The following is a 17,175-nucleotide window of genomic DNA, read 5'->3' as shown; positions in this document are numbered from 1 at the left end:
ATAGCACTGAAACATTAAAAAAATGTAAAATCAGCGGTTCCCCACTTCTAGCTCCCTCGTTATACCGCGCCCCCGTTGCCTAAATTGACCAGTACTCTGCAACACTCTTGCGTGTTGTTAAATTTATTAGGCGGAACGGATTTTAGCACCAATTTGAGTGTTTACGTAATCTTAACGAGTGATGTGATCGTCAGGATTGATTGTTTGTCAATGAGATATTTAATCAAGAGAGACAATATGATCAAGCGTGTGGAACAACATTTAAATACTAAATATATGGTCAGTTGTGTTCCCAACACAATCACTCAGAAAAACAAAGACACACAACAACAACGAAACAGTTGAGTCTTGCGATGTAAACAAATGGTCATCAGGCCAAACACCATTTTTGTTAGAGTAGAACACTATTCCGATAGCCAGCAAACTACTCGCCATCGACCTAACCATGATTCGTTCATATCATATCCAACAGTAAATTATTAAGATGGTACAAATAAGAGGCGTAAAGGTTTGACATCGAAGCGATAATGCTACAGTAGAAGAAATATCAAGTTGTATTTTGAGCGATAAATCTGAATACGTTTAGTTAAAAAAAATGTAGGAAAAAACCGTAAAAGATCTACTGACAAAGCCTTTGTTTAGGTTCAGTTGAAGACTACGAGCATTGTGTTCACAACAATAACAGTTGTACGGGGAATACTATATACCTCAATGTTTATGTGCGATTTCATTCATTTGGCGCATACAGAATGAGCTGATTTCATTCTGTCATATTTCGCGATCAGCTGACTGACAATAGTTAATTTTCGTGGTAAGTGCTTGATTTTTTGCAACAGAATTAATCGATGCATAATTAATGAATTATTTGCATGCCTTGAACTGGTCACCAGTGACAGAAATTATCAGACAATCATGTAGGAATGTCTCATATGTTCATTACCGTTCTTTGCATCTGTGAAAAAAATTAAAAATAATATCGTAACTCAGAATTTAGAATTTCTTGTTTTTAGTGTATATGTCCGCATGTATTTGTCATTTTACTATCTGTTTTTCCCATTCGAAATAATAATATACGCAGCCGATATTCAATATCAATTGATATTTAGGTTGCGATGAGAGCTATGTCTATGGTGCACAAAAGAATGACAAAAGGCTCCCAGACAATAATTTGTTAATATACAAAATCTGAACAAATTTTCATCGCATTTAAGGAAAATGTCTTCCTGTCATATTCCTAGTTCTTTCTTCTTCTTAATACCTTCACATTCACTTAAATTATTACACATTGTTACATATAAGAGAACATACTCAATGTATCAAAATTAAAGTCAAGAAGAAATAAGTTACTCTCTGCATTTTGGAATGTGTATATTTTCCGATGGAGATCAGTCAAAAGAAAAAATTCAGAAACTGAATCAATTTCATTAATGTCATAGGTGCATAATGTTATTGTTCTACCTGGTTGTATGTAATAGATCAATGTCGAAAAAATATTACATAATAGAGCAAACTGGTTGTATGAAAAGTAGACATAGACGAGAACAGTAAGACACCTGGTATAAATGAATAAATATTGCATAGATAATATGGAAGTTGTATTAAAATAGTAATGGGTATCACAAAACAAGCATCACTCAATCTAGCTCTATTTCGTCTTTTTTATAAATGTGTAAAAAGTCTCCGACTTTATTTATATCTTCAGTATGTCTGGCAACATTCCCTTTTGTCTGGTAAGAACAGCTGATCATAGTTCATACATTAAGACATTACATCTACAGAAATGATTAAAAAAAATGACAAATTTGGAATAATAGGTGCAAAATGTTAATAGCACAAACTGTATTAACATGAAACAATGCATGACTGATCATGATATTCTTCTTGGTATCATCCTCTCTTGCACAGCTGAGACACAGACATTCCCTGTATCTGACACTCAGTCATGCATCATAGACTGATAGTCGAAGTCTGTCACAACTTGAGTTGGTCTATGATAGAATAAAAAACTTCCAGACAGTTCTACCAGTGGATTTTATACTGAAATATATAGGATGATTAAAAATTAATGTTATCACATTTTTATTAATTTTACTTGTAGCCTTCGTTGCATTTCAGCCCAAAAAAGATAGTTAATGGTACTCGCTGTATCATCATCTAAGTGTCTGTAATACATGGTCTATTTTATAGACATGGTCTACTGGTCAAAACTGTCACACATTGTAATTCATGATCAACTTTCTAGGCTGAACAGTTTACCTGACAACTATGTGAGGTAAGATCTAACAAATCCCAGGGGAAGTGCTCCTTTTACAAGTCCTGTTAACTCAACAGAACCAGACAAGTCTCAGCAGAAATGTTTCCTCAGAGGGACAGTATAGTCACGGTCCAGTGCCTACAGTATCAGAGGGACAGTAAACAAGTATTGTTCAAAGGACGATGAATCTATAACTGTTTATAATCAGTGCCATGCAGTTATACAACTCTGTTATTTTCCTCTAATGAGATTTCTGACCTAAGAAACCTGAAATACACACTTGTTTTAATGTTTAGTCTTACACAGTGGCTCTTAGACATTAGTTCTCAGTGACGTACCCACATCAGACTGGTGTAGAAATTAGTCAGGGGCGCTATGACAGTAGGGTGCTTAATATGGCGACTCACGGTATTTTCTGTCTGGCCCCTATCCTCTGGCTGTAATTGCTAGTGCCATGTATTAAACCCATCTANGACACTGTCTCTGGGTGAATTGGGTAATCATGCTTGATTGGTCTACAGGTACATGATTTCTCTGTCATCTCTTGGATTCCTGAAGACTTGTAGTTGTTGAAGGTCCTACACATGAACATGGACGGCTTAGGTCACCAGTATGTAACATGCCTTACCTAGACTAGATGTCTGGGACGTTAGCCCAAACCCGGCCACACCTGGATTGCATCAGCTTATACTGCAGATATCTAACTTAGGCTACAATGTCTTTACCATGTTTCTCCAAAGTGAGAGCATATCTCATTACAGAACTTTTCTACCAAGAAAATAGTTCAACTGTTCATTATGGAATTATTATGTAATTCCCAGAGACCTATCCTCCCTATTTTTGTCAGATATTTGAGTTGCTTTCATACATATCATGCATTTGCAGAGTAGAAATGTGATAATTAGACCTCTTATTTTGTTCCCTTTAGCTGAAAACCTCGGAGAAGTACATTTTTCTGATGGAAAACCTACTGACCTGTCAAATTCTCCTGCACTCCCCTCTGCCAACAACAATTAACCCGAAGAATTAAGACTTTCACCTGACATCCAAATTTTGAACTAGTCCCTTACTTAAATAATAAACACCTGTCACAGGTGGGTTTCAGAATGTGAAGTAAAATATATTACATTTACAAATAGACACATAAACACTGTCAACAGGTGCTTTAATTTTATTAATTGCTGAAAAGTACTTATTTGGTTAGAAAGGGATCATACAGAGGGTGATGTAAAATATTACATTAACAAAAAATACCACATTAACAGTGTAAACAGGTGCTTGAAGTTTATTAAGTTTTAAAAGGTGTCTGTTTCATTGGCAAGTGCCAAATTGTGCTTTTGCCAAATCATTAATACAATTATGTAATGAAATTGATCAATACTACAGGCCAGTTTGGGAGAAAGAAAATTGCTTTATCAATAAATATTTGAAAATGTTAGATATAGAGATGGATTCCATTGCCATTAGCATGATCAGCTGTGAGAAGTGTCTGTTCTTCAACACCATCTGACTTTAAGGCCTCTAATGTTGTGCAAGAATTTCAGACACACATTATGTACTATAGACAAACATAAATAATTGTTTGATGTTGTGTTTATCATGATATTTATTTATCAGTGTTCTATTTCAAATTCTGGGACATTGCTTTTGGTTGGAAATGTCCTGAAGATAATCTATAATATAGGCCAAATTACCAAATAATATAGGCCAAAGAACATTTCTGTGGTGAAATCATGGACACTGGAAACTGCAGTTGTGACATTTACATTACTGTAATAAACATAACTACCGTAGTTCCTTCCAATGTACACAGGAACATATCTTTAACCAAACTTGCTGACTCATCATTGTGATTACCAGATGTTTAGCCATCTCACCACAGCTGCTGCTAAATAAACTTCGCCTTGAACACTGAATGTTTGGACAGTAGAAGGTCCTATCATAATGTAAGTATTTGTGTCAGTGCTCTCTATGCTTACATCAATGTACCTTGTCAGCTTTACTCATGCACTGTAGCCCAGGAGCAGACTTTCCACCTCCAGATTGTTATCAACTATATGGATCATGCATGAACCTGGGTGTAATTGACAGGTGTCAATACTTTTAAAGGTTATCATTGGCAGTTGTAAGTATTTTTTTTATAAATACACAATCCTTTGGGAAAGACTTCCGCCTGTATCCCCCCCTAAATTTTAACACACACACACACACACACACACACACACACACACAGACAGGTAGTATGATTTGACTAAACTGATATTTAACGGTGGATATGGGCCGATGTCTTTCCATCCATTGAAAGGAAATGCTAGCCTAATGAGGAACTCCACATACAGTGACATGAAGGATGAACACAGCTCCTCATTAACATTCCAGAAGAACACCCTTTTTTTGAAATAAAGATTTTGAAATAAAGTTCCAGGCAATAACCATCTTCAGTAGCAGGGTTTCCAGATTAGTCACATAAGATTCAGTTAACTAGATTTTACTGTGCAGTGATAGAAACTAAGGAATTTAGTCCACTAGTCCTTACAATCATAACAAAAGCAAACCCCTTCAAAGTGACAAATTTAACTGGTCATTATGACACCTTAACTGTTTGGCAAGTACTGTAGGACTTGTGTCAATTTCTATCACTATTGCATATCACAAGATGCGTTAGCAGTGTTCGAAAGTAAGCATGTGAGTCTGGGGTGTCCTTGTCCAAGCCCTAATGTTGAAAGTTAAAAAATTAGAGTCACTGATTCAAATACCACAGAGGCAAAGCTAACAAACTCGAGGAACTCTTAATTTTGAACACCAGGAAGTAATCAACTTGGTGTTTGAAGTATTATCATGATTAATTTATAACTTGTGATTATCAAGCGAAGTACAGTGTGTGTCTGTATTCTATGTCTGTATTCTATGTCTGTATTCTATGTCTGTGCTGTGTCTGTATTCTGTGTCTGTATTCTATGTCTGTATTCTATGTCTGTATTCTGTCTGTATTCTGTGTCTGTACTCTGTCTGTATTCTCTGTCTGTATTCTATGTCTGTATTCTATGTCTGTATTCTATGTCTGTTCTCTGTCTGTATTCTGTGTCTGTATTCTATGTCTGTATTCTATGTCTGTATTCTATGTCTGTATTCTATGTCTGTATTCTCTGTCTGTATTCTTTGTCTGTATTCTATGTCTGTATTCTATGTCTGTACTCTGTGTCTGTATTCTATGTCTGTATTCTATGTCTGTATTCTATGTCTGTATTCTATGTCTGTATTCTATGTCTGTATTCTGTGTCTGTATTCTGTGTCTGTATTCTATGTCTGTATTCTATGTCTGTACTCTGTGTATTCTATGTCTGTATTCTGTGTCTGTATTCTATGTCTGTGTTCTGTGTCTGTATTCTATGTCTGTATTCTATGTCTGTATTCTATGTCTGTATTCTATGTCTGTATTCTGTGTCTGTATTCTATGTCTGTACTCTATGTCTGTATTCTATGTCTGTACTCTATGTCTGTATTTTGTGTCTGTATTCTATGTCTACTCTATGTCTGTATTCTATGTCTGAATTCTGTGTCTGTATTCTGTCTGTACTCTATGTCTGTATTCTATGTCTATTCTATGTCTGTATTCTGTGTCTGTATTCTATGTCTGTGTTCTGTGTCTGTATTCTATATCTGTATTCTGTGTCTGAATTCTATGTCTGTATTCTATGTGTCTGAATTCTATGTCTGTATTCTATGTCTGTATTCTATGTGTCTGAATTCTATGTCTGAATTCTATGTCTGTATTCTATGTCTATTCTATGTCTATTCTATGTCTGTATTCTATGTCTATTCTATTCTATATGTCTATTCTATGTCTGTATTTTATGTCTGTATTCTGGTGTTCTATGTCTGTATTCTATGTCTGTATTCTGGTGTTCTATGTCTGTGTTCTATGTCTGTATTCTGTGTCTGTATTCTGGTGTTCTATGTCTGTATTCTATGTCTGTATGCTATGTCTGTGTAATACACAGCACATGGATATCAATTAGCATAATTAACATGAGGAATGCAATTAACATGCCTGCTGTTGCTGCTGACTGCACATTCATGACTGCCCCAATAGGCATGATAGATGGATATTGTGTCAGTCTTATGGGAATAGGCAAATGGTATGCAGTTTGTTGATACAGTGTATATATCAATGACAGACAAATTTATTCAGTAATATCAGCCATCAAATTGCACCCACTTTGCAATAATATTTAGATGGTAATATCCTGCATTTTTATTAAATTCTTTTTCTTTATTTTCATTTCTCACAGTAAATTTTTTAACTGAATATATTCTATCAGTATCAGTTGATTTCATGAAGTAAACCCGTGAAGATCCGTGTTAGAATTGATCTTCAGTAACCCATGATTGTCGTAAGAGGCTACTAACGGGATCGGGTGGTCAGACTCGCTGACTTGGTTGACACATGTCATCATATCTTAATTGCGTAGAACGATGCTCATGATGGTGATCACTGGATTGTCTGGTCCAGATTCGCTTATTTACAGACCGCCGCCATATAGCTAGAATATTGCTGAGTGCGGCGTAAAACTAAACTCACTCACTCACTCATGAAGTAGACTGAGATAACTCAGGTGCTGGATGTTCTGTGTAATATGGTTGTATTTATTTATTCATTCGTTCGTTTTCGTTTGTTCGTTCGTTCGGATTCGTTCGTTTCGCTTTTATTTATTTCATGAGCTTCATGTTTACATATCATCGCATCATATTCATCTTCTGTAATCTTCTTGTTTTGTCTTCAGATAAAATTGAAAGTATCTTTCATGGGGAAGAACATTGTTGTATCCTTTAGTCTCAGCAAATAATTATTTCCTCAAATTGTGATGAATGCCAGTTAATATATATGTAGGTGTATTTGTTATTAGATAAAATTCAGCATTGAACATTGATTGATCATGTGTATACTGTTAATAGAAGTTACGCTTAGATGAACTTTCCACATATTCCAAGGATGAAAGTCAGGCTGGATTTAAACTATCGCTGATCCTGTTTCTCTATATTCTGCTGTATCCAGGCTGTACCAAGCCCTAAATGAAAATATATTATTCTTAATTGAAGTAGCTTATGTGTCTCAAAGCATCATCAAGTATTTTAAGCATGATGTACGGCTGGTGTGGCTATTATTTTGTAGGTGAAGTAGTTTAGTCCAGTATTTTATTGCCCTTTTAATGTAGATATATTGTGGAGGAAGTCTGCAACTCTCTCCAAGAATAATCAGATTAGCTCGATAGGAGTATTCTTGTTATAGGTGAGAAATCTTTTCTGAATTTGTCTGGTATACTTTCTAATAACTTATACTGGTATTAAGTCATCACTGATGTCTCCCCATATTTCAACAATGCTGGAACTATCATACTTTCATATGATAAATTTCCAAATTTCTTTTGAAACCTGTTGGTATTGATGAGTGGTTGCTCAACTCAACCATTCAAACATCTGAAGGTTTTGCTGTAGCATTATTAACAACTTTTAAAAGTGTGTCTTTACACATGTCCATTTCTCAAAGTTTCCCAATTAATGAATTATTTTGGTTTTCACTCAATTACATGCCAAGGAAGGTCAGATACTGTTGTAGGTTGGGTCTGATGACTACTTGTACACACCAAGGAGGGTCAGATACTGTTGTAGGTTGGGTCTGATGACTACCTGTACACACCAAGAAGGGTCAGATACTGTTGTAGGTTGGGTCTGATGACTACCTGTACACACCAAGGAGGGTCAGATACTGTTGTAGGTTGGGTCTGATGACTACCTGTACACACCAAGGAGGGTCAGATACTGTTGTAGGTCAGGTCTGATGACTACCTGTACACACCAAGGAGGGTCAGATACTGTTGTAGGTCAGGTCTGATGACTACCTGTACACACCAAGGAGGGTCAGATACTGTTGTAGGTTGGGTCTGATGACTACCTGTACACACCAAGGAGGGTCAGGTACTGTTGTAGGTCGGGTCTGATGACCACCTGTACACACCAAGGAGGGTCAGATACTGTTGTAGGTCAGGTCTGATGACTACCTGTACACACCAAGGGGGGTCAGATACAGTTGTAGGTCAGGTCTGATGACTACCTGTACACACCAAGGAGGGTCAGATACTGTTGTAGGTCAGGTCTGATGACTACCTGTACACACCAAGGAGGGTCAGATACTGTTGTAGGTCGGGTCTGATGACTACCTGTACACACCACCAAGGAGGGTCAGATACTGTTGTAGGTCAGGTCTGATGACTACCTGTACACACCAAGGAGGGTCAGATACAGTTGTAGGTCAGGTCTGATGACTACCTGTACACACCAAGGAGGGTCAGATACTGTTGTAGGTCGGGTCTGATGACTACCTGTACACACCAAGGAGGGTCAGGTACTGTTGTAGGTCGGGTCTGATGACTACCTGTACACACCAAGGAGGGTCAGATACTGTTGTAGGTCGGGTCTGATGACTACCTGTACACACCAAGGAGGGTCAGATACTGTTGTAGGTCTGGGTCCTGATGACTACCTGGTACACACACACCAAGGAGGGTCAGATGCTGTTGTAGGGTCAGGTCTGATGACTACCTGTACACACCAAGGGGGGTCAGATACAGTTGTAGGTCAGGTCTGATGACTACCTGTACACACCAAGGAGGGTCAGATACTGTTGTAGGTCGGGTCTGATGACTACCTGTACACACCAAGGAGGGTCAGATACTGTTGTAGGTCGGGTCTGATGACCACCTGTACACACCAAGGAGGGTCAGATACTGTTGTAGGTCAGGTCTGATGACTACCTGTACACACCAAGGAAGGTCAGATACTGTATTTGAGATTTAATAAGCTGTTGTGGTTTTGTTTCCTCAGTTTTAATGTTAGAGCTACTGGTGTTAAAAGGATATAAGTATTGAAAAGCAAGAATAAGATGTTTTAGTGGGCCTTATCCACAATACTTAACATTCCCAGATATCAGCAAGTGTGGAGGATTTCCCCTACAAATCTGTAAATTAGGTAGACCTGACACTCGTCTAGTCTCAAGAGCTTTGATGGTGGGAATGTTTGCACGGTCCTCAGTGATGTCCCAAGAAGCTAGCATGGCCAACATAGGAAATAGATTTCAGAAGTAGAACGTGTTTGTATATTTGATTCATTTACATTCTGTGGAGTTGATTAGTTGCTGTAATGCTAATACTAGTTTTGAGAGAGCTTGAACATAAACAACTTAGGTCATTGTTATCATCCGACTTTGAAAAATACAGGATTTACCTGACAATTTTCATGTTTTTATAAACATGTGTAACTCTGTGAGAAAATGAAATAAATTTACTTTTTTCATCTCCAATTAATAATACTTTAATTTACATGATGATATGAAGTTTGAAATAACAGGGAATCATAAGAACAAAGAATCAACCATTACATTAGTGGTAATTATTTAACATATATCTTATTATGATTATATTAACTTATACTTTTTTCCTATGTAGTTCATGTTTTGAATGTATGTGCAAAATGTAAAACAGAATATTAAAGTTAGAAGGTAAAAAACACTATGCTCGATTCTTGAAATATTAATGGGGCACAGGTTGAGCAGTTGTCTAAGAGGCAGCAATTTGCTGTGAAGAGTTGCATCCCTTGAGTACACCAGAACCCTGTATTGTGGATTTGAACCGTGATCATGTGTCTACTAGGTTTGCCCACGGGGTTCACCCAAGTGATAAACGTCTGAGACCTGGAACACTTCGGACCTTCTACGGGGCGGTGGGGTAGTCTAGTGGTTAAAGCGTTGGCTCGTCACGCCGAAGAACCGGGTTCGAATCCCACATGGGTACAATGAGTGAAGCCCATTTCTGGTGTCCCCCGCCGTGATATTGCTGGAATATTGCTAAAAGCGGCGTAAAACCAAACTCAGTCAGTCAGTCAGTCGGACCTTCTTCCAACATTTAGCTAATAATTGGAGTACTTTTCAAACAGGTGATGTGTATTTGAAATAATTTTTGATGTGAGATGACCACAGGGCAACTTTAAGGTGAATAATGGGCTCAAAGTGTTTTCTCTGGTAGCACAGTATTACCTGACCGGGCTTGTGAATCTAAGCATTATCAGATGAGAATTGTAGAAAGGAATTTTAACTTCAGAGAAGTCCTAACTTAGAGCTCTGAAGCAACTACCCGGTTAGAATTGATCTTCAGTAATCCATGCTTGTCGTAAGAGGTGACTAAAGGGATCGGGTGGTCAGGCTTGCTAACTTGGTTGACATATGTCATCGTATCCCAATAGTACAGATCGATGCTCATGCTGTTGACCACTGGATTGTCTGGTCCAGACTCGATTATTTACAAACCGCCGCCATATAGCTGTAATATTGCTGAGTACGGCATAAAAATAAACTTAATACCTCACTCCCTCACTCTAAAGCAACAGATTCTTATATTTCTAAAAGACCAGTGTTTTAATTGTGTTATATTTGTAAGCCATATTGTAACAGTCTTTCAAATCTGTTCTGTCTATTCAGAAGATGGTCATTTCAATCAGAACAAAACATTCTGTTTGGCGTGTGTAAACAATGAGAAAAGAGCCCATTTATGACATTTATTGACAAGAACATATATCAGCCAATTTCATGAGTAGCAGAATCGTAAAATACCTTGTGTTGCTTGGTAATTACCTGAAAAAAACCCAAGGAACTGTTACATTGATTTTATGTCATCATCAAGCTTACATCAAAGTGCAATAACTTGACAATTTATTTTAGTTTTGTGTGGAATTTCTGTTCAGTTTCTGCATGGTGACAGTGGTATTTGAATGTATTTTGGTCTGGAAACTATTTGGACATATTGTGTTTTGAACAACCAATTAGGTTGTTTTCATTCTTTTCTGAAGAAAATATCAATACTTCAGTTTGAAAAAATGAAATTCATGTAACAAGCAGGATAATGTACATTTGGCTGTTATTTAGTGGAAGCTTTACATTGTTAGGAGTGAGTGAGTGAGTGAGTGAGTTGGGTTTCGTGCTACCTTGAACATAATGTCAATTATAGGAGCTTAGTTACTACCAGAAAACAGTTTAACATCACCCAGTTCTTTCAAGTTACTATGTTACTACAGTATATGTGTCATGGCAACATACATTAACTACAGAACATTGAAAGAATCATCTGATCCTTAACTCTTTTGAGTAGTATATTTCCTCATGTAGGCTGTGGACATGGATCACATTTAAACCAGCGAGTCTGGGTGTGGTGTTGTCAGATCATGGACCATAATCTGGGAAACTGGTATTTGATCTGACCAGAAGATGTTGGCAGCTTTACAACTTTGTAGAGCTAAATGTGGTGCCTTTGTTCTCAGGCCCTTCCATGCCACCAGATTGTGAGGAGGGATATTCATTTTAGTGAGTGACTGAGTTTAGTTATGCCGCCTTTAGCAATATTACAGCAATATCATGACGGGGGACACTAGAAATGGGCTTCACACATTGTACCCATGTAGGGAATCAAACCCGGGTCTTTGGCGTGACGAGCAAACGCTTTGACCACTAGGCTACCAAACCACCCTGATATTCATTTTAAAAAAGAGCATGGAGTAAACATGGTATAGTAATTTTGAACATGTTTTTGTTGTTTTTTGGCACAATGAAATATTAAGGCTCCATGACAGTGGCCTCTAAACAATCTAGTTTGGTTCAGACAAACCAGGAATTGATATTATGAGCAATGTCGCATAACGTTGGAGGATACGGTGATCCAAACATGTACCTTATGACATGTTATTGTTTGTAATAAGAAATCTCCCAATTTAATTAAGTTTTTTTTAAAATAAGAATATTTCTCATGTATGCCAAGTTTGCTGTGAGAGCTACTCAACTGTGGTTGAAGTATGAGTCTGGTGAAATTGTACATTAATGAATGGTGATAATTCCCTGTGTTGTCTAGAGTCCCCCTGCATCACCACTCTCTCATTCACTCACTCACTCACTTGAATACAAAATGAAGGAAAATCACTGCGTTCAACAATATTCCAGGTGTTATGAAATGTGGAACATGTTTTACTCCTTTTTACAAATGCATGAAATGATCCTTGAAACAAGTTTAGCATGTTAAATAAATCGGTTAATTTATTCGCGTATATTTTGTAAGAATGGTTTTAAATATGAATGGAATATTAAACATAACTTTTCTCATTTTGTCATGAACACTAAAACTGACCCGCCTATCCACTCTTTGTTAAATGTTCAAACTTAATTACTGAAATAACACAAACCCAAAAAGCTTAAGTTACTTAAAAAAGATGTGAAATTATTTTTAAAACCTGTACATAACTTTGTGATCAAAAGCTGTGAATTCTTTGCCTTCTGACAATGATAAAACTGTTTCACATGTAGGACCGTGTGAAAGCTATTTGAAACTGTCATTAACTTTATACCTCTTTACATTGTAGGAATGTGGGGGTCAACAAGGTACACCTTTCCCTCCTATTCATTTTCTTTTACATCCAAACCCAATTTTCCAAAGGCTAAGCAAGTTTTATTGTAAGTTCTAAATAGTTTATATAATAAAGTTCACGGACAGGGCATGGCTGTTCTCTCTGGACAGGTGCCCTGAGGCCATATGACAGCTGATCCAAGCTCCTTACACACGTATGTGTGTGGTGAGCTTCAAGATATCCAACTTACTTTGTTTTCATGTGTGTGTCTTCCTTTGTTAGCAGCAGGAAATGTGCGGTCTTGTTGTGTGGTGTCATGAACATGTTGGCCGAGCGGAGATTTATATTGTTGCTGCATACACAGTAATTAGCAGGTGCTTGTGGCTGTCACACACCGTTTGATGTTTATGCTATTGGATATTTGGAATTTGGTTCTGTGTGTAATGTGATAGAGCTTGTCTGTGACAGTTTGAGGTAAGTTATTCAGCATGTTACTATGGACACATTTACATTACTGTGTGATGTGATTATTTTAACATTGATGTGTTGTTTCTTTATAGTATGTAACAGAGTGTCCAATGACATGTAATTTATTAGATTGCTGAGAGATATTACTTTGGGAATTAGTAATTTATCAAAGTAGAAACTTTGGTAAATCCCCATGATGGTAGCAACCTTGGCAAAATTCCTGTGATAAAAGAGACCTTGTTACCGTGGTTACAGACCATATGGCAATTCCTATTACAAAAGATATCTTTTTATCTTGCACAATTCCCGTCGTGTTATAGTTGTAATAATGATAGAAAAATTGTTACAGTTCTTGTCATGGTAGAGACCAAGTCAAAATTAACATCTGAGTTGAAATAATTTTACAGTTACCATCATGATAGAGATGTTGTTAAAATTCCCACTAAAGTGGATATGTTGTTAAAATTCCCATTGTGGTAGACATGTTCTTTTAATTCCCATCATGGTGGACATGTTCTTTTAATTCCCATCATGGTAGAGATGTTCAAATTCCCATCATAGTAGAGATGTTAATATACCAATCATGTTAGAGCAGACAGAGACCAAGTTACAATTCCCAATCTTGATAGAGACCTAATTACAGTCCCTGTCAGATAGATATGTAAATCTATTTCATGGAGGCCCTTCTGCCTACCTTGCTTTAGTTTTGCTAGAATAGGTATTAGAAACTGTTATAGCTTCAAACAAGGGTATCAGAAAACTTTAAAGCAAGTCTATGGTACTCTGGCAAGTCTATATTTCAGATTGAAAATTAAGAGAAACTGTGGACTTCTTTTTAGTCTATATCCAAAGAACTTTAAAGAAATGTATCTGATAACATTTTCATCTCAGAAGCTAAATGTTACTTTAACCTGACATGACATGAGTTGAAAATATCTTTTTGCATTTGATTCTTAAGCAGATTTCAAACAAGAATAACATGAAAACATCTCTGTCTAAAGAAATGTATCTTAAGACATTCTCATCTCTGAGGCTTAATGTTATTTTAACCTAATGTGACATGAGTTGAAAATATCTTTGTGCAATATTTTTAAGCAGATTTCAAACAAGAATAAAATGAAAACCTTTTTGTCTTCCTGTCAGCCATAGAAAGACCAATGTATTTTGTGTGGTAATAGACACTGGTAAGCCGAAGATCAGTACAAGTTCCGAGTGTTAGCCGACAGTAAACTGACCACTATGACAACAGGAAGAGTGGAAGGTTTCTTTCAGAGCCTTGTCATCCCATGGTGTGCTGAAGTGTAATTCCATCTTCTAGAGTCTAAGGACGAGAAAATTGGATGGCAACTTTTCTCTCCCCTTGTGTTGAAGTAACACAGATGTTCCACAAACAAGATTTTCTGTACTTAAACATATGTTGGGTGGTCAGAGTGCCATTATACACTGGTACATCATTATACTAGTATCTGTCATGAGGTCATGTTTTAGTACTAATTGATTTGTATGTAAGTGAGCGAGGGGGTGGCTTTAGGTTGCTTTTAGCAATATACCAGCAATGTCATAGGGAACACCAGAAATAAGCTTCACACATAGTACCCATGTGGGGAATTAAAACTAGGTCTTCTGCATATTGATCGATTGGTCTAACCACTAGGCTACCACACTGTCCCATGCATGTATAAAAAAGCCATCTTAATTTTTCAATCCCCAAAACAAAATAGACAGGAGAGTGCATTTTTCCAAAATAAAACTGATTTTTTGAATTTTGAAAACTCTCAATTTGTTTCTTCTTTTCCAGTTATGACAATTCCTCTCAGATGTCACACTTAAGTTCATGATATAGAGGATATTATATGAGTGCCCATGTCATGCTATGTTTACGACACGAGTGCCTAAATGTTGGTATTTCCCGGGCGAGAGCGAGGGATATACCGATATTTAGGCATGAGCGTTGTCGACATAGTATGATATGGGCTCGGATATAATATTCTGTTTATTACCGAAGTCGTCAAATTGAGGAAAATAAATCCAAATCTACTTTCAAACATAGGCTGGCTACCCACCGTCACTGCATGTAGAACTCAACGTCATAGAAGAAACGTGACGTCATAGCATTGTTCATGATGTCACATCATGGCAAAGTGATATTTTGCCCTAGGGCATTGTATGAAAAAAATGAATCTCGATAGTTTCGCCCTTGTAGGTAATAAATGTCATATATTATCCTTGCTTACAAGATCGAAAATATTTAAACATGGGGGAAAAAATACAACCATTGGAAACAGGTCTTGAATGAGTGGGTTCCTACTGTGACATATTGAACAACAATAGAGCCCTTCAAATTCTGAAACATACAGAAAGTATATCCAAAAGTTCTTCTCTGCTAGAATTTCTTGAGAAGATGTTCTTAAACACCTAATCCCCAGACCCAGCTGGACTTCATCTGGCGACATCTCCATATTGAAGCTCAAAGCAAAACGCTTTTAAGTTGGTTAAAGTGTCAGCCTTTCAACACTTCTTAAGCCACGCTGAAGCTGTTGACTATAATGTGGTTGGCAAAATGGGAACAGTTTTAGAATGTTCCTGATACTAATACTGAAATAATTGTATGTAATTGATTGCTTTGATTGATTCTTCGTATCCTTGGGTCATTACACCGTCCAATCAATGCCGGACATTTTCAATCTAACCAGTGAGACAGAGAAGGTGAACAGATCTTAGGCCCTCTTAGTCCCAGTGAAGGGAAGAAGTTGCTGGCGACAAAGAATATCTATTTCAGGCCATGCTGTGTTAATTGTCATATTAATATGTGTCAATAGCCAGTCTCACTACCTTTGGTACCAATAATGGTACGACCCGTTCATTGTTTGGAAGAAGCTATTCGGAATTACAGGGAGAGAATGTGAAATATTAATGGCTGCTAAGGCAATGTTATTTTGTCATCTTGGTTTTGAAGGATGAAGTCATACTTGTGGATTAATGATGTATTTCATTGCTTGTGATAGGGTTTATTAATCTGACTGAAAACAAAACCAATTTATATTAATGAGTGTTTTATTGATTAGTTTTGGAAACAAGGAAGTGTCTTCATTCATGTTTCATCAGCAACAGGTAATGTCTACACAGGCTTGTGGCCTGATGTTGTCTACGCACTAACTCTTAATTACGAGCATGTGACTTAATGAATAGTCTTCATCGTAGCAGACATGCCTCAGCTTCTTCACCATGATCTCTGCAGTCTGTTGAGAGCAGCACAGCCAGGATCTATCATGCTCATAGAGTTAGCATCAACCATAGTAGCTGGGGTATGATCACACACTAGGACAGCCAGGCTGCTAGTTCTCCATACTGCTAAACCAGTCATATTCTACCTTGGGATCTTGTTTCTGTTTAGGGTGGGGATTGGGTTTTAGGTCCACGATAAAAAGGAAATGTAATATACTGACCTTAAGTGAAAATGTTTATTGGATCTCTAAGAATCTATTTCATCTTGCTGTTTATTTAGATTTAGCAAAGACAGCTACAGATAACTTTTTCGGCTCATTGAGTTGTGTACTCACTTGTGTTCATCTCAATTGGGTATCCTAATTTTTCTTTGAGTAACCAAATAAATTGTACTCACCTCACTCAAACTCAATTGGGTATTTTGCCATTTTCCATTAAATTTGAAAATATAGTAAAGTTTAAATGTTAATGTTTGTTATTTATATTTGATCTGTAATATGAGAAACGATAAGAAAGACTGCAAGTTGCCAAGTTCATGTCCTGAAATAGAACCTCTCAGTATACTTCAGTTATTTTATCTATCCACCGGTATGCAAGCTATAAGATTTGACATTTTTGTGTCTACGCATGTAAGATCACATTTATTGAGTATTTACAAAAATTCAAGCGTACTTGTACACAATAGACTGAATAGAAAATGAGTTTTCACAAGCATATTTGCATAACAATGCAGATACGCAGCTTATCTGTACCTCTGCAAAGAGAATAGTAAACTTTGTGGACCAGAT

The 17,175-nt window shown here is 37.0% G+C and overlaps 1 protein-coding gene across 1 annotated transcript in view; it reads left to right on the top strand.

Annotated features, from left to right (window-relative positions):
* The first annotated feature begins 739 nt into the window (after positions 1 to 739).
* The window catches only part of LOC124253606 (rho-related BTB domain-containing protein 1-like), a 61,207-nt gene continuing 44,771 nt past the window's right edge, over positions 740 to 17,175 (top strand). The window contains 1 exon segment of the mRNA XM_046687410.1: positions 740 to 811. The gene's annotated coding sequence lies outside the window, so the exon portion shown is untranslated.

This window comes from Haliotis rubra, unplaced genomic scaffold (assembly GCF_003918875.1).
Source record: "Haliotis rubra isolate DU_JTF1 unplaced genomic scaffold, ASM391887v1 Scf546, whole genome shotgun sequence".
Lineage (NCBI taxonomy): Eukaryota > Metazoa > Mollusca > Gastropoda > Lepetellida > Haliotidae > Haliotis > Haliotis rubra.
The sequence above is the reverse complement of the archived record's forward strand: the minus strand, read 5'-3'. Positions and strand labels throughout refer to the sequence as shown.